General features: G+C 44.9%; 1 pseudogene; it reads right to left on the bottom strand.

The window, feature by feature from the left end:
- Nucleotides 1-524: 524 nt before the first annotated feature.
- LOC125546845 lies at nt 525-2328 on the bottom strand (annotated as a pseudogene).
- Nucleotides 2329-20529: the final 18201 nt, after the last annotated feature.

The following is a 20529-nucleotide window of genomic DNA, read 5'->3' as shown; positions in this document are numbered from 1 at the left end:
TCTATGGCGTGCCCCAAGGGGGATTCCTACTCCTAGTAGGAGTATGTTTTCCCCCCTTAATTTGGAATTGTTAGCTTCCATGATCACAACACAACAATACTTGCCAAAGACAACCACCATATCAAGATCACAAAGCATTGAGACAGACATGAGGTTGAACCCTAAGGACTCAACAAGCATGACTTTGTCCATGTGTCGATCCTTTGAGATTGCAACCTTACCTAGACCCAATACCTTGCTTTTGCCTTTGTCAGTGTAGGTGATGTGCTTCATATGTGATGGAGATAAAGTAGTGTCCATCAATAAGCTCTTGTCACTAGTCATGTGATTTGTACATCCACTATCGAGGACCCACTCAGTTGCTTTGGGTTGATCATCCTGCAGATGAATTAGTGCAACTTACAAACTCATATACTTCATCAGTGAAGAATATAACATCAATTTCATCAGAAAATATAACAGATAAAACATTATGAGGACGTGAGAAATGAAAATTCATTTCTTCATGATTAGCTTGCGTCCTTTCAAGCATATTCAGGTCTCTAGCAAATTCATCAGACGTTTAAGTTCGTCTGGAGACCTGACCCTGCATAAGAGGTTAGTTCTTTTTCTTCACGACCCACATCTGAAGGGGTGGCAAAGAGTTCATCATTCTACGAGCTCCATAAGAGAAAGGTGGCATAGATGCCAATCCACTTCGTTGCACATAAGAGTGGTTAGGGTAAGCATAAGAGTAAGCAGAGAAATTCTTCGAGGACTTATGAACATAATGATTTGAAGAATAATGCACATATCCATAATCCTTGGATCTTCCATGTGAAATAGACGGGTTAGCACGATGATGTTCATATGAGGACTTTGATCCTTTTGAGGAATTTGATCCATGTGAGGAGTTTGGTCCGTATGAGGACTTGGATCCATATGAAGAATTTGGTCCATATGAAGAATTTGATCTGGGGTTCCTATTCTTCACAGGTGACGTCATGATGACATTCACCTGAAGATTTTCAAGGCATCTTTTGGGAACCCAGACTTTCTTCATAGGAGGACTGTTCCTGCACTTAGTGCCAACATATCTATCAAATATCCACCATTCTGATTTTTGAACAGTTTATAATTGGAGTCTAATGACTCATCAGAATAATATGAAGATTCACACGTAAAGCCAGATAAGGTAGATGGATCCACTGAAGGTCCCTTTGCAGCAACCCATGAGGTTTTGGGATACTGCTCAGGTTTCCAGTAGGTCCCATCAGCATTGATTTTCCTCTCAAAGGCAATACCCTCTTTCCTAGGGTTTCTGTTGAGGATCTGCTTTTTGAGCACATCACAAAGAGCCTGATGCCCTTTGAGGATTTTGTACATGCCTTTCATATACAATTCCTTCAGCCATGCATCATCAGTAATACTAGCAATGTCCTCAGATGAGGGATTAGTGATAGCAGAGGCCGTTGAAGAATTTGCAGCAATGGAAGTATTTGAGCATTCAGGTGAAGAATTAGTAGTTTCACGTTCAATGCACTTCAAACATGGAGGAACAAATTTATCCTGAGTAGCGCTGATCTGTTGAGCGAGTAATGAATCACGCTCCTTCTGAAGATCTTCATAACTCACTCTTAATTGCTCAAGATCTTGCTTTCTTTGAAGAAATTCATAAGAAAGCTTCTCATGATCAGATAGGAGAGTGTTATGATGACCTTGAAGATTGTCAAACTTGGACTAGAGTCCCTGAAGACTTTCAGCCAAAGCCTTGGAGCGATCCATGTCTTCACCCAACATATCGTCGCTCTCATTTAGCATATTCTGAACTTTTTCCAAAGCTCTTTGTTGTTTAGTGGCAAGGGAAGCAAGTTTGACATAATTGGGTCCAAATTCATCACCAGATTCATCATCACTGGACTCAGATAAGTAGCATTCAGTTACCTTGGCACCTTTTGCCATAAGGCATGGTGCAGAGGATGATGATTCTGGATTGAAAGTCATAGCCTTGCACGATTCCATTAGGTCCTCGAACCAGGGTTCATGGCGAGATCGATGACTTTCATAGACCTCAGAGAGTCAGTCCCAGATGAGTTTCGCATGGCTGAGATGCATAACGTTCCTGAACTAGTTTTGTGACAAGCTGGAGCAGATGATGTCCTTCGCCGTGAGGTTGAGTAGCATTTACTTGCGAATATCATCAGCCTCTGCCATCTTGCATTGGTCAGTAAGACCAATTTCGGTGATGGTCTAGAGTTCGTTGTTCATCGCCATGAGGCACTTCTTCATCATGGCCTTCCACTTGGGATAATCATGACCGTCAAAGATGGGACATGTGACAGTCTTCATTACTGCGGTCGACATAACTAAACCTCCAGGCGGTTAAACCAAAATCACACAGAACAAGGGAGTACCTTGCTCTGATACCAATTGAAAGTGCGTTATATCGACTAGAGGGGGGTGAATAGGTGATTTTTAGGAATTCTTCATTGAGGAATTTCAGGGTGAGGAAATTCCTTATCTAAGAACTACTTGCAGCGGAATAAGTACTCAAAAGTAAACATAACAGAACACAAGCATGGTATGATGAAATGAAGACAAGCACAGAGTACGGAAAGCGTAAACACAAGATGACACAGGATGAAGACAAAACAGACTGAAGAAATTGAACTGAGGAAAATGAGAAAGTGTTTAGTCAAAGTCTTCAAACAGATATGAGCAAGCACTCAACACATAAATGAGGAAATGGAAGGGTTGAGGAAATGGAACCAGATATCTTGGTGAAGACAATGATTTGGTAGACCAGTTCCAACTGATGTGACAGTTGTACGTCTGGTTAGGGCGGCTAGGTATTTAAACCTGAGGACACACAGTCCCGGACACCCTGTCCTGAACACGCAGTTCAGAACACTCAGTCCTCACCATATTCCCCTTGAGCTAAGGTCACATAGACCACACCCAATCACTCGTGGTAAGTCTTCAGGTGACTTCCGAACCTTCACAAACTCGGTCACTCGGCGATCCATAATTCCTCTTGGATGCTCTAGACCATGACGCCTAACCGTCTGGAAGATGTAGAGTCTTCAAAGGTAACAAGCATAGGATCCACGCAGGATCAATCTCTTCAGTGATGCTCAATCACCTTGGGTTTGTAGGTGTTTGGGTTTGGGTTTCCTCACTTGATGATTTTAACTCAAAGTCCTCGGAGGATGGGATGCTCTCAAATGACAAGTGCCAGTTTCTCTCGGAGCAGCCAACCAGCTAGTGGTTGTAGGGGGTGGCTATTTATAGCCTAGGGAGCAGCCCGACATGATAAGACATAAATGCCCTTCAATGATATGACTGTTAGGTGGGTAGATATCTTGGGACAGCTGGCACAAGGCACAGCAACGATCGGAAATTTGAGTATCAAATTCCTCAGGGCTATCATGTTCCTCACTATGTAGGCAATCCGCACTGGCGAATTCCTAACTCCTCAGTCAGAACAAATTCCTCAGAGACCAGAAGAACTTCGTCTCTGTTACTGAAGAATATGACTGAACTGTATGAGATTTCCAATGGCTTCACTCAAAGGGATTGGAAGGTGTAGGATTTTGAGTTGAGCATCACATGGAAGTTTTTCCTTAGTATTTCCTCGACCCCCTTTAACAGTACGGTGTTACCTATGACTCAAGAAAGAGAAAATGAAACTACGAAAACAAAAGTCTTCACGCTTCATGTTCCTTGAGTGAATACCAAGTCTTCAAGGTCACACCAATTTCTTCACTTTCAAAGTCTTCAGAAAGTCTTCAGAAATCCAAAGTCTTTAGTCGAAGAACTTCATTTTTAGGGGTCTACTTTCTCTGTAAATATCAAACTCCTCATAGTCTTATAGACCTGTGTACACTCATAAACACATTAGTCCCTTAACCTATAAGTCTTCAATACACCAAAATCACAAAGGGGCACTAGATGAACTTACAATCTCCCCCTTTTTGGTGATTGATGACAATATAGGTTAAGTTTTCAACGGGGATAAACATATGAAGTGTAAATACTGATATTGAGGAATTTGATTGCAAGATATAGAAGAACTCCCCCTGAAGATGTGCATAGTGAGGAATTTGCTTTTGAAGCATTGCACACTTTGAAGAATAGAATCATGGAGATCTCCCCCTATATCTTGTAATTCATACACGCATTTGACATAATATGAAGAATTTGAAATGCATGATGAAATATGGTGACTGTGTAATTCAGCATGCGTGCATTAACATATATGAGGAATAAGCATGTAGAAAAACGCATCAAAAGTATCAGAGTACCATCGGGTTTAAGTTTACAACTCGATCCAATAAAGTTTCAGAAGAACAAGAGTTGTAACTTAGCAAAAAAAGCGCCCATATAAGACAGACCCGCTTGAAGACTAACTCAAATTTCTCCCCCTTTGTCATCAAATGACCAAAAGGATCGAAAATGAGGACTAACGCCCCTGAAGAATATCAAGTTGTTGAAGGAGCGCCAGCGTTGTTGGGGTCGTTTGTTGATGTAGGGTCTGCCGCAGTGTCATCCAAGTCTTCATGCTCACCGGTGTCGCGCGATGAAGAATAAGAGCTGGCCACCAAGGAAGGGACCTTGACCTTCTTGAATTTCTTTGGTGGAGGTGCAGACCAGTCAAAATCTTCCTTGAGACCCATTTTCTTCAGATCTTCTTCACTATAGACACGGGACAGAATAGCCCAGGTGCGACCAAAAACCTGATGGAGGTAGTAGTGGTTTTTCTTCACTGCATTGTGTGTAGCGGTCATGTTGTGAAGAAATGAACCAAACTGACGCTTAACCCATTTATGGTTTTGATCCACCTTCTGGTGAAGACTAAGCAGAAGCTAACGGTCAGTCATCACACAAGGAGCAGTGGCTTGAGGATTTGGCTTGGAGGCATGGGCAGCGGAATCATGAGTGGCAGAGTCATCATTGGTGGAATAAGATGCAGCTTTGCGAAACTGACCATCCAATGGACTAATACCTTCATCAATGACAGCAGGAGCATTGCCTTTTTCATCAGTTGAAGTAAAAGTCTGCTTGAGGACTTCAATCGGGGGCAAGTAGCTGAGGTGATTCTGAAAATCAGCCTTGAAGTTGAGTGAATATCTTGTCCTGAGGAATCTCATAATCCAGGGTGCATAAGGCTTTAGCTCAAACGGAGAAAGTGCAACATTTGCCAGAGTCCTCATGAAGAAATCATGATAGTTGATAGGAATGCTATGAATGATGTTGAATAGCAAATTCTTCATGATGCCAACTATTTCCTCATCAGATGAGTCATGGCCTTTGATGGGACTCATGGTCCTCGTCAGAATGCGATAGACAGTTCTGGGCACATAGAGTAAATCCTTTACGAGGAATTTGGTCCTTGGGGCTTGACCGGGCTTTAGAGGCTTCAATAACACTTGCATGTAATGAGCAGTGAGTTCAGGTTCTTGGTACAGGCAGCGAACTCCTTCACTGGGTGGACTGATGGGCAGGGCGTGAAGCAATTCAGAGGCTGGTGCCTTATAGTGAGTGTTATCGGTCATCCAGTCCAAGACCCAGGTGTTGATATCTTCAGGATCACTTGTGATATGCAGTGTAGCGTAGAACTGAAGAATGAGCTCTTCATTCCAATCAACAATGTCAGTGCAAAAGTTGAGGAGGCCTGCGTCATGAAGCACACTGAGCACAGGAGTGAAACAAGGCAGTGATTCCATGTCCACATGAGGAATATGCTCATGGTAGAAGATTTTGTCCTTGTTGAAAAGCAGTGAAGAATAGAAGTTGGCATGGCTGGCAGTCCAGAAGCGCTTCCTTCTAAGACGAGCAGAATCATAAGGGTTGTAGTCAGTGAAGAACATGTGCTCACCGAAGAAATCATCAGCCTTGAATGTATGCTTCTTTGAGAATGGATCCTTTGGCTTAGGGTGAGGAGTGTCAGTCAATTGCATCACAACCTCCGGGATCTCGATCTCAGGTTCCACAGGCTGTGGAATTTCAAGTGCTTCTTCAGTGGCAGCCTGGGACTTCAATTCTTCATTTACATGATCTTCAGCACTAGTGGCTAGAATTTCTTCATGGACAGACGGTGTGGCATGTGGTTCATCAGATCCCATTTGTAAAGTAGTTACTGGGAACCGAGGAATTTGTTGCAATGGTGTGAAGTGTGGAGAGTTGGGGTGCCGACTTTCCCAAAAGTCATCACTTAGCATGGGTGTGGTACAACCAATGTCCACATCTTCATCTTCCATTTATTCAACGCCGTCCTCTTCAGCAGTAAACTGAGGCATAGGCGAGGAGACAACTGGTGTTGAAGGGATTGTATCTACTTCAATTTCTTCATCCATCTGCTCTGACGAAGCAGCAGAGGGATTCTCTTCATCGGATTCACTTGGAATCACATATTCTTCATCAAAAGGAACAAGGTCCTTTGATGGCATGGTTGAGATAGGAACAACATCAATTGGATTTGCAAGAGAGCTTGTCAGTGGCTTCATTTTCTTCTGAGCTAAAGAATCCGATGCAGTTGATGCCTTCCTTTTCTTCAATGTTCCATGCTCTGTAGCCTTAGTCTTCTTCACATCTGATGCAGATGGAAGGATTGGAGTTGGGATAGGTGCAGGAGGAGCAGAGGAATTTGGTTGAGTTTCTCCAAGCACAACTGATGCAGTTGTCCTGACTTCTTCATTTTCTTCAGGCGCACCACTAGTGGATGCATTGGCAATTTCTTCAGTGGTTGGTATGCAGTCATCAACCCTGGAATTAGCATTTTCTTCAGTAGCCTGATTGTCATCAGCGGTGCTGTCATTTTCTTCAGTTGGCTGAGCAGATGCTTCAGCCTGAGGAATTTCATGTTGCATTGGGGCTGCAACAGTGGAAGTGAACTTTTCAGTCAATTTCACATACCTGACTTTGGCTCCAAGCCAGTCAGCGTGGTATGCGTCAAATTCATCATTGAGTTTCTTGATCTCTGATTGAATTGTGACAAGCTCTTCAGTTGTCATAGAGACAACGTTCTTCTTCAGGAAACGCTCCTTTTTGTACTGCGCCTTCTTGATCTGCCTGGCCTTCTCAAACTTCCATTTCTCTTCTTGTATGAAGTGAGTCAACATATGACTTTGGCCAGGAGTCAGCTTGAAATCAGGCATAGGAGTATTTGGGTCCTTGTGCCATAGGTCAATGTACTCAAGGATCAACTTTGGATCCAAAAGCAGAGGCACACTTGTGCCCTTGGCCTTTATGAAGTGTTTCCAAAGATGATATGATCACCATCTCACGCTCCCTCTACATTCGGGATTAGTATTGAACCCAGATAAATGATGTTTGCATTGGTGTCTGCATTGAGCATGAACATTATTAGACCATGTTTATTGAAATATGATTATTCATTTAAGTCAGAATAATGGTTATTCTGTTTACATGAATAATACCTTCTATGGCCATGCACCCAATGTGAATGGTTTATTGAATCTCGATCGTAGTGATACACATGTTCATAACATTGATGCCAAAAGATGTAGAGTTGATAATGATAGTACCACTTTCTTGTGGCACTGCCGCTTAGGTCATATTGATGTAAAGCGCATGAAGAACCTCCATGTCGATGGACTTTTGAAGTCACTTGATTTTGAATCACTTGACACATGCGAACCATGCCTCATTGGCAAGATGACTAAAACCCCGTTTTCTTTGTAACAATGGAATGGGCAAGTGACTTGTTGGAAATCATACATGCCGATGTGTGCGGTCCGATGAGTGTTGACGCGCGTGGTGGATAACGTTATTTTCTCACCTTCACTGCTGAATTGAGTAGATATGGGTATATTTACTTAATGAAGCATAAGTCTGAAACGTTTGAAAAGTTCAAGCAATTTCGGAGTGAAGTTGAGAATCATCGTAACAAGAAGATCAAGTTCCTACGATTTGATCAAGGGGAGAGTATCTGAGTTATGAGTTTGGCAATCACTGAAGACAAGGTGGAATCGTTTCAAGTTGACGCCGCCTGGAACACCATAGCATAATGGTGTGTCCGAATGTCGTAATCAAACCTTATTGGATATGGTGCGATCTATGATGTCTCTTACCAATCTACCGCTATCATTTTGGGGTTATGCATTAGAGACAATTACATTCACTTTAAATATGGCACCATCAAAGTCCGTGGAGATGACACCGTATGAACTATGGTTTGGCAAGAAACCTAAGTTGTTGTTTCTTAAGGTTTGGGGCTACGATGCTTATGTTGATAGGCTTCGGCCAGAAAAGCTCGAACCCAAAGCGGAAAATTGTGTCTTCATAGAATACCCAAACAAGATGATTGGGTACACCTTCTATCTCAGATCTGAGGGCAACGTGTTTGTCGTTATGAACAGGTCCTTTCTCGAGAAAGAGTTTCTCTCGAAAGAATTGAGTGGGAGGAAGATAGAACTTGATGAGGTTGCTGAACCTTCACTTCAACCAGAGAGTAGCGCAGCACAGAAAGATGTTTCTGTGGCAACTACGTCAGTTGAAGAGAAAGCTAATGATGATGATCATGAAGCTTCAGATCAAATTACTATCAAACCTCATAGGTCGACAAGGGTGTGTACAACTTCTCAGTGGTAACCCTGCCTTAAAGGTCATGTTGTTGGACAACGATGAACCTATGAGCTATGGAGAAGCGATGGTGGGCTCGGATTCCAACAAATGGCTAGGAGCCATGAAATCCGAGATAGGATCCATGCATGAGAACAAAGTATGGACTTAGGTGGACTTGCCTGATGATCGGCAAGCCATTGAGAATAAATGGATCTTTAAGAAGAAGATAGATGCTGATGGTAACATCACCATTTGTGAAGCTCGACTTGTCTCAAAGAAGTTTCCGACAATTCAAGGAGTTGATTATGATGAGACTCTCTCAATCATAGCGATGCTAAAGTCTGTTAGAATTATGTTAGTAGTTGCTGCATTTTCATTTACGAAATCAGGCAAATGGATGTCAAAACAAAGTTTCCTTGACGATTTCCGCGAGGAAAGGCTGTATGTGATACAACTAGAAGGTTTTGTCAATCCTAAGGATGCTAAAAGGTATGCAAACTCTAGCGGTCCTTCTATGGACTGGAGCAAGCATCTTGGAGTTGGATCATACGCTTTGATGAGGTGATCAAAGCTTTTTGGGTTCATACAAAGTTTGCAAGAAACTTGTATTTACAAGAAAGTGAGTGGGAGCACTACAACATTTCTGATAGGTATATGTGGATGACATATTGTTGATCGGAAATGATGTAGAATTTATGGAAAGCATAAAGGGTTGTTTGAATGGAGTTTTTCCAAAGGAAGACCTGTGTAAAACTACTTACATGTTGGGTATCAAGATCTATAGAGATAGATCAAGAAAACTGATAAGACTTTCAAAGAGCACATACCTTGATATGATCTTGAAGGAGTTCAAGATGGATCAGTCAAAGAAGGAGTTATTGCCTGAGTTGTAAGGTGTGAAGTTACTTGATGCTCGACCACGGCATAAGAAAGAGAAAGGACGAAGGTCGTCCCCTATGCCTTAGCCATAGGCTCTATACAATATGACATGCTATCTACCACACCTGATATGTGCCTTGCCACGTGTCTGGCAAGGGGTACAAGAGTGATCCATGAGTGGATCATTGACAACGGTCAAAAATTGTCCTTAGGAATAAGGAAATGTTTCTCGGTTATGGAGGTGATAAAGAGTTCGGCGTAAAGGGTTACGTCGATGCAAGCTTTAACACCTATCTGGATGACTCTGAGTAGCAAACCGGATACGTATAGTGGACCAACCATTTGGAATAGCTCCAAGTGGAGCATGGTAGCAACATCTACAATATGACATAGAGATTTGCAAAGTACACACGGATCTGAATGTTGCAGACCCGTTGACTAAAACCTATCTCATAAGCATAACATGATCAAACCTAGAACTCATTGAGTGTTAATCACATGGTGATGTGAACTAGATTATTGACTCTAGTAAACTCTTGGGTGTTCATCACATGGTGATGTGAACTAGATTATTGACTCTAGTAAACATTTGGGTGTAAATCACATGCCGATGTGAACTAGATTATTGACTCTAGTGCAAGTGGGAGACTGTTGGAAATATGCCCTAGAGGAAATAATAAAATGGTTATTATTATATTTCCTTGTTCATGATAATTGTCTATTGTTCATGCTATAATTGTATTAATCGGAAACCGTAATACATGTGTGAATACATAGACCATAATATCTCCCTAGTAAGCCTCTAGTTGACTAGCTCGTTGATCAATAGATGGTTGTGGTTTCCTGACCATGGACATTGGATATCGTTCATAACGGGATCGCATCATTAGGAGAATGATGTGATGGACAAGGCCCAATCCTAACCATAGCACAAGATCGTGTAGTTCGTTTGCTAGAGCTTTTCTAATGTCAAGTATCATTTCCTTAGACCATGAGATTGTGCAACTCCCGGATGCCGTAGGAATGCTTTGGGTGTATCAAATGTCACAACATAACTAGGTGGCTATAAAGGTGCACTACAGGTATCTCCGAAAGTGTTTGTTGGGTTGGCACGAATCGAGACTGAGATTTGTCACTCGGTATGACGGAGAGGTATATCTGGGCCCACTCGGTAATGCATCATCATAATGAGCTCAATGTGACTAAGGAGTTAGCCACAGGATCATGCGTTAGGGAACAAGTAAAGAGACTTGCCGTTAAAGATATTGAACGAGGTATGGCGATACCGACGATCGAATCTCGGGAAAGTAACATACCGATGGACAAAGGGAATTGTATATGGGATTGATTGAATCACCGACATCATGGTTCATCTGATGAGATCATCGTGGAACATGTGGGAGCCAATATGGGTATCCAGATCCCGCTATTGGTTATTGACCGGAGAGGTGTCTCGGTCATGTCTGCATGGTTCCCGAACCCGTAGGGTCTACACTATAAAAAAAAGACACATCCGTGACATTTTGGGCCGAACGAAATTTTTTCTGTCATACATATGACACTTCTATGATGATAATTGTGACAAAACCCCGTATCATCATAGATGTGGTGGGCTCCTACTTCTATGACAAAAAATCATGACAGAAAATGGGCTTTTCGTCCTGGGCGGGCCGGAGATGCAGCTGCATGACATTCTTTGGGCCGTCCATGACGGAAAAAACCGTGGTAGAAGCGAGGGGGAGGAAAATTTCGGGGAGTTCCCGGTTACGGTGGGAGGTCGGGGGCCGAGCGATGCGCGTTTCTCTTGTACACATACGCGCGTGTGTGCGAGGCGTTGGCTCTAACTGAACCCGAGCGAGGCGTTGGGCTCTAACTGAACCCGAGCGATTGCACTGCAGGCTACGCGTTACTGAACCCGATCGATCGATCGATGGCTGTTAACTGAACCCGATCGAGCGATTCCTTCGCTACTGCTGCTAACTGAAGCCGATCGATGCTGCCTCTGGATGAACAGTGAGTGTTGCGGGGGGTATTGGATGAACAGTTCCCGGTGGGGGTGGATGTACAGGACCCCGTGGTGTTGCCTCTGGATGAACAGGACCCCGATCGATCGAGCCGGTTGGGGCTGGATGAACAGGACCCCATGGAGGGCTGGATGAACAGTAGACGGTGGAGGGCAGGATGAACAGTAGCCCGTGGAGGGGTGGTTGAACAGGAGCCCGTGGAGAGGGCTGGTTGAACAGTAGCCGGTGGAGTAGCGCGCGGTGGAGGCTAGATGAACAGGAGCCCGTGGATGAACAGTCGCAGGTGGAGGCTGGAGGAGGTCGACGGTGGATGAACAATAGCTCGTGGAGGCTGGAGGGGGTCGACGGTGGAGATTAACAGTATCCCGTGGAGTCCCGTTTTGCGGTACGCCACACCCCTCCCGATGAACAGGAGCCCCGTTTCGACCGTAGCGCTACAACACAAGTCCGTTTTGCGGTATGCCACACCCCTCCCGATCAACAGGACCCCCGTTTCGACCGTAGGAGGTCCGTTTCCTCCGTTTTGCGGTACACCAGACCCCTCCCGATGAACAGGATCCCGTTTCGAACGTGGCCGGTCGAACACAAGGCCGTTTCCTCCGTTCCGCGGTACGCCAGGTCTCGTTTCCATCGCCTGTTCCATCCAAGCCCTCCCGATGAACACGACGCATTCCGTTGCCTCCCCATGAACACGACGCATTCCGTTGCCTTCCCATGAACACGACGCATTCCGTTGCCTCCCCATGAACACGAGACGACGTTGTTTCTCCGTTCCGACCCAGCCATCTACACGAGCCCTGGCCGTACGTATGCGCGAGTAGGCGTTCGAGACCCCGCCCGTATGTACACATACGTGGCCGTATTTTCTTTCTTGCACCCTGGTCGCTGTACGTACGTGTACATGCTACGTGCGCGCCTCTACTACGACACGTGCGCGCCTCTACATCGACTAGTATATATGTACGTACACGTTCGCGACCAAAATGACAATGCTACGTACGCTTCGACCAGGTGGGTCCTGACTGTCAGGCACTTCCTTGCGTGTGAAGATGTAGCTGGTGGGTCCCAGCAGTCAGGGGGCGAAATACGGTGGCCCGTCCGGTGGGTCCCGCTCTCAGGTGGAGGAATAATTATTTTGCACGTAATAAGGAGGCACTTCCTTGCTGCGGTCGTGGACCCAGCTGTCAGCCTCTCCACGTACAGTCCATGTTCGATGGAAGCCATTCCTTGACCACGTTGACCACGCCGCACTGAGAGCACCAGGGCGGTGGACGACGGCTAGGCCTAGGAAGGGGACGACGTGGAGCCGAGGAAGACGCGGCAGTGGACTGTTTTTAATCCAGAAATATCGATTCACATTCAAACTATTTTGAAAAATAATTTATATAAATATAAAATACAAACAATTTTCTACGCATAAAAATCAATGGAATTTAAGATCTTGTAATGAAAAAAATTTGAAACTAATTCCTGGTTTGATGTGTTTTAAAAATGTACAGCCCATTTCTGGGCAAACCGAATGAAACTCTCCTCATCTTGAAAGATTTGCAGCCCAGCAGGGCCGATAAAGCAAGTAGGCCTTGTTTGGGTATTTCTTAAAAAAATAGAACCGGGCTAGCCATTTTCAGCAAGAAAAAAACACAACTAGGCTCATGATGTGGTAAACATAAATAAAACCCTGGCTAGACGGGCCACAGCCCCCGCACAGCCCCGTTGTTACCCTGATCCGTCGCTAAAACTAGTATAAATAACAACAGCTTGTTCCTCAAAAAAAAACTGCGCGACTTGCTGGGTCCCTGGTGTCAGCCGCTCGTAGTGTAATTCTCTCGTTTATTGACTATGTTGACAATGGCGTGAGCCCCAGATGTCCAACCATTAGGAGGAACCATATTTTTGGGCTTGTACTATAGAGGCACTTGCTTGCGTACTGCCATGACGCTGGTGGGTCCCTACTGTCATCCTCTCCACGTACAGTCATCTCCTTGTTCCTCTTGCTTGTTGACGACGTTGACAACGCAAGAGGGCGGCGCACCGTGCATGGCGAGCGAACCAAGGCCGCAAGGCGGAGGACGACGGCGAGGCCTCAGACGGAATGAACAGGAGCCGTTGAAAATGCGCCGGTTCGGTCGCAGGTGCAGGGGAGTACGAGGGTTGACTGGTTCGGGCGCGGGTGCGTGTTGGGGCTGACGTCGCCCGAGAATAATAGGACGTGTGGGGGAATAGAGGGAGGGACTGGCCGATTTTGGAGGGTACGTACGGTAGGGCGGCGGAGGCACAGCCAGCCATGGGAGGCGGGAGCAGGCGGAGCCGACGGGGTGGTTTGGTTTGGGCGATTGGAGGAAGAAGAAGACAAGAGATATGAAAGTGCGTTATATCGACTAGAGGGGGGTGAATAGGCAATTTTTATGAAATTCTTCACTGAGGAATTTGCCCGTGAGGAAATTCCTTAGCGAAGAACTACTAGCAGCGGAATAAGTACTCAACAGTAAATATAACAGAATACAAGCATATTCATCATGATGAAATGAAGACAGGCACATAGTACAGGAAACGTAAGCACAGGATAACACAGGATGAAGAAAAACAGACTGAAGAAATTGAACTGAGGAAATTGAGAAAGTCTTCAGTCAAAGTCCTCAAACACAGATACGAACAAACACATAGCACAGTTATGAGGAAATGAAAAGAGTTGAGGAAATAGAACCAGTAAGCTTGGTGAAGACAATGATTTGGTAGACCAGTTCCAACTGCTGTCTCAGTTGTACGTTTGGTTGGAGCGGCTGAGTATTTAAACTCGAGGACACACAGTCCCGGACACCCAGTCCTGAACACGCAGCTCAGGACACCTAGTCCTCACCATATTCTCCTTGAACTAAGGTCACACAGACCTCGTCCAATCACTCGTGGAAAGTCTTCAGGTGACTTCCAAACCTTCACAAACTTGGTCACTCGGCGATGCACAATTCCTCTTGGATGCTCTAGACCATGACGCCTAACCATCTGGAAGAAGCACAATCTTCAAAGGTAACAAGCGTCGGATCCACGCATGATCAATCTCTTCAGTGATGCTCAATCACTTGGGGTTTGTAGGTGTTTGGGTTTTGGGTTTTTCCTCACTTGATGATTTTCGCTCAAAGTCCTCGGAGGATGGGTTGCTCTCAAATGACAAGTGCCAGTTTCTCTCGAAGCAGCCAACCAGCTAGTGGTTGTAGGGGGTGGCTATTTATAGCCTAGGGAGCTGCCCGACATGATAAGACATAAATGCCCTTCAATGATATGACCGTTAGGTGGATAGATATTTTGGGATAGCTGGCGCATAGCACAGCAACTGTCGGAATTTTAAGTAGCAAAATCCTCAGGGCTATCATGTTCCTCACTATGTAGGCAATCCGCACTGGCGAATTCCTAACTCCTCAGCCAGGACAAATTCCTCAGAGACCAGAAGAACTTCGTCTCTATCACTGAATAAATTGACTGAACTATATGAGATTTCCAATGGCTTCACTCGAAGGGATTGGTAGGTGTAGGATTTTGAGTTGAGCATCACATGGAAATTTTTCCTTAGTATTTCCTCGACCCCCTTTAACAGTACGGTGTTTCCTATGACTCAAGAAAGAGAAAATGAAACTACGAAAACAAAAGTCTTCACGCTTCATGTTCCTCGAACGAATACCAAGTCTTCAAGGTCACACCAATTTCTTCACTTTCAAATTCTTCAGAAAGTCTTCAGTGATCCAAAGTCTTTAGTCGAAGAACTTCATTTTTAGGGGTCGACTTTCTCTGTAAATATCAAACTCCTCATAGGCTTATAGACCTGTGTACACTCACAAACACATTAGTCCTTTAACCTATAAGTCTTAAATACACCAAAATCACTAAGGGGCACTAGATGCACTTACAATCTCCCCCTTTTTGGTGATTGATGACAATATAGGTTAAGTTTTCAATGGGGATAAACATATGAAGTGTAACTACTGATATTGAGGAATTTGATTGCAAGATATAGAAGAACTCCCCCTGAAGATGTGCATAGTGAGGAATTTGCTTTTGAAGCAATGCACACTTGATGAGTTGAATCATGGAGATCTCCCCTATATCTTGTAATTCATACACGCATTTGACATATAATAGAGAAGAATTTGAAATGCGTGATGAAATATGGTGACTGATGTAATTCAGCATGCGTGCATTAGCATATATGAGGAATAAGCATGCAACAAAACATATCAAAAGTATCAGAGCACCAGCGGGTTTAAGTTTACAACTTGATCCAATAAAGTCTCAGAAGAACGAGAGTTGTAACTTAACAAAAAAAATGCCCATATAGAAAGACCCGCTTGAAGACTAACTCAAAATTCTCCCCCTTTGTCATCAAATGACCAAATGGATCGAATATGAGGACTAACGCCCCTGAAGAATATCAAGTTGATGAAGGAGCGCCGGTGTTGTTGGGGTCGTTTGTTGTAGTAGGGCCTGCCTTAGTTTCGTCCAAGTCTTCATTTTCATCAGTGTCGCGCAATGAAGAATATGAGCTGGCCACCAGAGAAGGAACCTTGACCTTCTTGAATTTCTTCGGTGGAGGTGCAGACCAGTCAAAATCTTCATTGAGACCCATTTTCTTCAGATCTTCTTCACCATACAGATGTGACAGGATTGCCCAGGTGCGACCGAAGACTTGATGGAGGTAGTAGTGGTTTTTCTTCACTGCATTGTGTGTGGCAGTCATGTTGTGAAGAAGTGAACCAAATTGACGCTTAACCCATTTGTGATTTCGATCCACCTTCTGGTGAAGACTAAGCAGAAGTTCACGGTCAGTCATCATGCGCGGAGCAGTGGCTTGAGGAGTGGACTTGGGTGCATTGGCAGAGTCATGTGTGGCAGAGTCATCATTGGTGGAATAAGAGGCAGCTTTGCGAAACTGACCATCCAATGGACGAATGCCTTCATCTATTACAGCTGGTGCCTTGCCCTTTCCATCAACTGAGGAATATGTCTGCTTGAGGACTTCAATTGGGGGCAAGTAGCTGAGGTGATTCTGGAAATCAGCTTTGTAGTTGAGTGAAGACATTGTCCTGAGGAATCTCATAATCCAAGGTGCATAAGGCTTCAGCTCAAACGGAGACAATGCAACATTTGCCATAGTCCTCATGAAGAAATCGTGATAATTGACAGGAATGCCATGAATGATGTTGAATACCAGATTCTTCATGATGCCAACAATTTCCTCATCAAATGAGTCGTGGCCTTTGATAGGACTGATTGTCCTTGTAAGAATACGATAGACAGTTCTGGGCACGTACATCAATTCCTTCACGAGGAATTTGGTTCTTGGTGCTTGACCTGGCTTCAAAGGTTTCATCAGCACCTGCATGTAATGATGTGTGAGCTCAGGTTCACTGTAGATGCAGCGAGCTTCTTCAAGGGGAGGACTGAGTGGTAGAGCACGAAGCAATTCAGAGGCTGGTGTAGTGTAGTGAGTATTTTCAGACATCCAGTCCAGCACCCATGAATTCACATCTTCAGCATCTCCGGTGATGTCCAGTGTTGCATAGAATTGAAGAATCAGTTCTTCATTCCAATCGCATATGTCAGAGCAAAAGTTTAGCAGTCTAGCGTCGTGAAGAACACTGAGGATTGGTGTGAAGCACGGCAGAGATTCCATATCCACGTGAGGAATATGCTCATGGTAGAAGATTTTCTCCTTGTTGAACAACACTGAGTAATAGAAATTGGCTTGACTAGCAGTCCAGAAACGCCTCTTCCTAATGCGAGCAGAGTTATATGGGTTGTAATCTTCGAAGAATACGTGCTCGCCGAAGAAATCATCAGCCTTGAACTTTTGCTTGCGTGAGAATGGATCCTTTGGCTTCGGCAGAGGAGTGTCAGTGAGTTGCATCACGACCTCAGGAATCTCAATCGCAGGTTCTTCAGGCTGAGGAATTTCTGGTTCCTCCTCAGTGGCAGTCTACATCGTTGGTTGTTCAGCAGCAGCAGTTTCTTCAGCGCTAGTGGCTGGAATTTCCTCATGGATAGATGTAATGGGATGAGTTTCTTCAGAGCCCATTTATACAGTTTGTGTGGGGGACTGAGGAATTTGCTGTAGAGGGGTGAACATTGGAGAGTTTGGATGCTGACTTTCCCAGAATTCATCACTGATTACGAGTGTGGAGCAGCCAAGGTCCACATCTTCATCTTCCATTTCTTCAACGCCAGCCTCTTCAGCTGTGAACTGAGGCATAGGCGAGGAGATGATAGGTGTTGAAGGGATCACATCCACTTCAATTTCTTCATCCAACGGTTCAGAAGAAGCAGCAGAAGGAGTTTCTTCATCAGATCCGCTGGGGATCACATATTCTTCATCAAAAGGAACAAGGTCCTTTGATGGCCTGGTTGAGATGGGAACAGCATCAATCAGATTTGCAAATGAACTTGTCATAGGCTTCATTTTCTTCGGAGCTGAAGAATCTGAAGCAACTGATGCTTTCCTTTTCTTCACTGCAGCACGCTCTGCAGCCTTGGTCTTCTTCACATCTGATGCAGATGGAAGGATTGGAGTTGAAGTTGGTGCAGGAGCGGCTGAGGAATCTGGTTGATGTTCTTCAGGCACAACTGGTGCAGTTGCCCTGAGTTCTTCAGTTTCTTCAGGCGCACCACTAGTGGGTGCCCTGGCAATTTCTTCAGTGGCTGGAATGCAGTCATCATCCCTGGAACTCACATTTTCTTCAGTAGCCTGATTATCATCAGCGGTGCTGGCATTTTCTTCAGTAGGCTGAGCAGATGCTTCAGCCTGAGGAATTTCCTGTTGTGTTGGGGCTGCAACATTGGAAGTGAAGTTATCCGCAAGTTTCACAAAACGAACCTTGGCTCCAAGCCAATCAGCGCGATATGCGTCAAAGTCATCATCGAGTTTCTTGATCTCAGTCTGGATAGTGACAAGTTCTTCAGTTGTCATAGAGACAACATTTTTCTTCAGATAGCGCTCTTTCTTGTACTGCGCTTTCTTGATCTGTCTAACCTTCTCAAATTTCCACTTTTCTTCTTGAATGAAGTGGGTCAGCATGTGACTTTGGCCAGGAGTCAGCTTGAAGTCAGGCATGGGAGTGTTGGGGTCCTTGTGCCAGACATCAATGTAGTCGAGGATCAACTTGGGATCCAAAAGCAATGGCACCCCTGTTCCTTTGGCTCTAGCGCCCCTGACTTGCCTGTCTCTGATGATTTCTGCAAGTTCATCATCATCAGCTTTGTCTTCTTCAGACGGTACTTGGAAAGCGACTTGTTTCTTTTGAGGACTTGGGGGAGGACCTCGTCCAGCAATGGCCTTTGTCTTCAGCAGTGAGGGGCCAGCTGAGGAACTAGCTGAGACACCTGAGGCAATGGAGATGCCTGCAGTCCTTTGGCACGAGGCGAGATGCACAGGTGCTGAGAATTTAGTCGGAACAGCTGAGGGCTTAGGCGGAGGAGCTGAGGACTTTGGAGGAACAGGAGCAGCATGAGGAATTGGCCGTGAGGGCTTTGAGGATTCTGGCCGTGAGGGCATTGCTGAGGAACTTGGCCTTGAGGGCATTGTTGGTGAAGCACTTGGCTTGCGCGTAGGCTTCTTTGACATAGCCTTCTTTGACTTGACAGCAAAGGCCTCAGCAGAGGCAGCAACAGCAGAGTCTTCATTGAATTTTCTCACTGCTTCTTTGGCTTGCTTAGCCAACTTGGCTTGGCGCTTGGCCCATTCATCAGGATAGTCCTCACCGCGCTTGAGGCTGGTGGGGTCAGCGATTTGGCCAGGTGCCAATGGAGCTCTTGGGCATGGAGGATTGAGTGCGAATTTCTTCATATACTTAGGAGTGACATATCTGTACTCCCTCCATTCTCTTGCCCATCTCCTCTCTATCTTCTGAATGCGCACTTTGCGTTCATTCTTGGTTTCCTCAGTAGGTGTGCAGTACCCAGCATATATTTCATCAGGGATCTCAAACGCTGTATTTACCTTAGGCCTCTTTCCTCCCTTCTGTGGCTTCTTACCGTCAGCCATTTTCTTCAGTTGAGGAATTTGAACAATTGAATTCTCTGAAGAAGTATGCAACTTTTCTTCGAGGAACGCTGCAAATGAGTTAAGTTGATGAGAACCTAGTGATTCAGCAGCTGACATGTGTACCTGTGAATAGAGTATAGTTGCGAGGAATTTGGAGAGGTCATATGCGTTCTCAGAGGGTTTTTCAAAAGAACAAGTTTGAGGAATTTGACAAGATGAGTCTTGAAGAATTTCACTAAGCGTTCTTTGTCTTAGGTTCCAGAGTTGTATAGATCGAAGATCCACACAACTGAGGAATCTTGAAGAAAAATGATGCTTAGAGAAACGAATCAAGAACAGATGACTTGTGAGGTGTTTAGTGTGTGAAACTATGAAGAAAAACACCTTTGAAGATTTTGAAGATAATCGTTCGAATCAACGAGGGTAGTAAAAGTAACTTTTAATTACCCTGGACGAAGAACACGACGAACTGGAGCAAGGAGATGTGAAGTTCGTTTGTGCAGATCTTCCATGCCCTAACTTGGCGGAGGAAGACGGCTACGGTGGCGGCGGAGTGAAGATTTCCGCGGTCGGCGCGAGTACGTCGGCGACGAGGTCGAGGCAGTGAAGCTCTTCCTCACCGGCGACGATGAAGTAGCGGCGGCGCTAGGGTTTGAGAAGCTCGAGCTGGAGAGAGAGGTCGGGCGGAGTAAGAGAAGTGAGGAAGGGGCGGAGGGGTATTTATAGCCACGGTGAAAAACTGCTTGCCCGAAGAAATTGGACGAACGTGCCCCTGACCCTTCTCATTCGCTTGATATGTGTCACCCACGTACTGAGAGGTGGAGATCGTGTGCGATCGTAGGTGAGTGGATAAGTATAACGTGGGATGCGGAACGGTTTGAGCGGCAAAGCCAATTTTTTTGATAAAATAGGTTTTAAAGTTCCGTTCGCAATTTCTTCAGCTGACAAGGACACAATGAAGATTTTGAACAAGTTTCAAATAGAACGCAGATGAAGAATTTGTGAATAGATTAGGTTGAGTATAGCATAGAGGGG

This window comes from Triticum urartu, chromosome 3 (genome assembly GCF_003073215.2).
Source record: "Triticum urartu cultivar G1812 chromosome 3, Tu2.1, whole genome shotgun sequence".
Taxonomy (NCBI): domain Eukaryota; kingdom Viridiplantae; phylum Streptophyta; class Magnoliopsida; order Poales; family Poaceae; genus Triticum; species Triticum urartu.
This window is presented reverse-complemented; position numbering and strand designations above follow the sequence as displayed.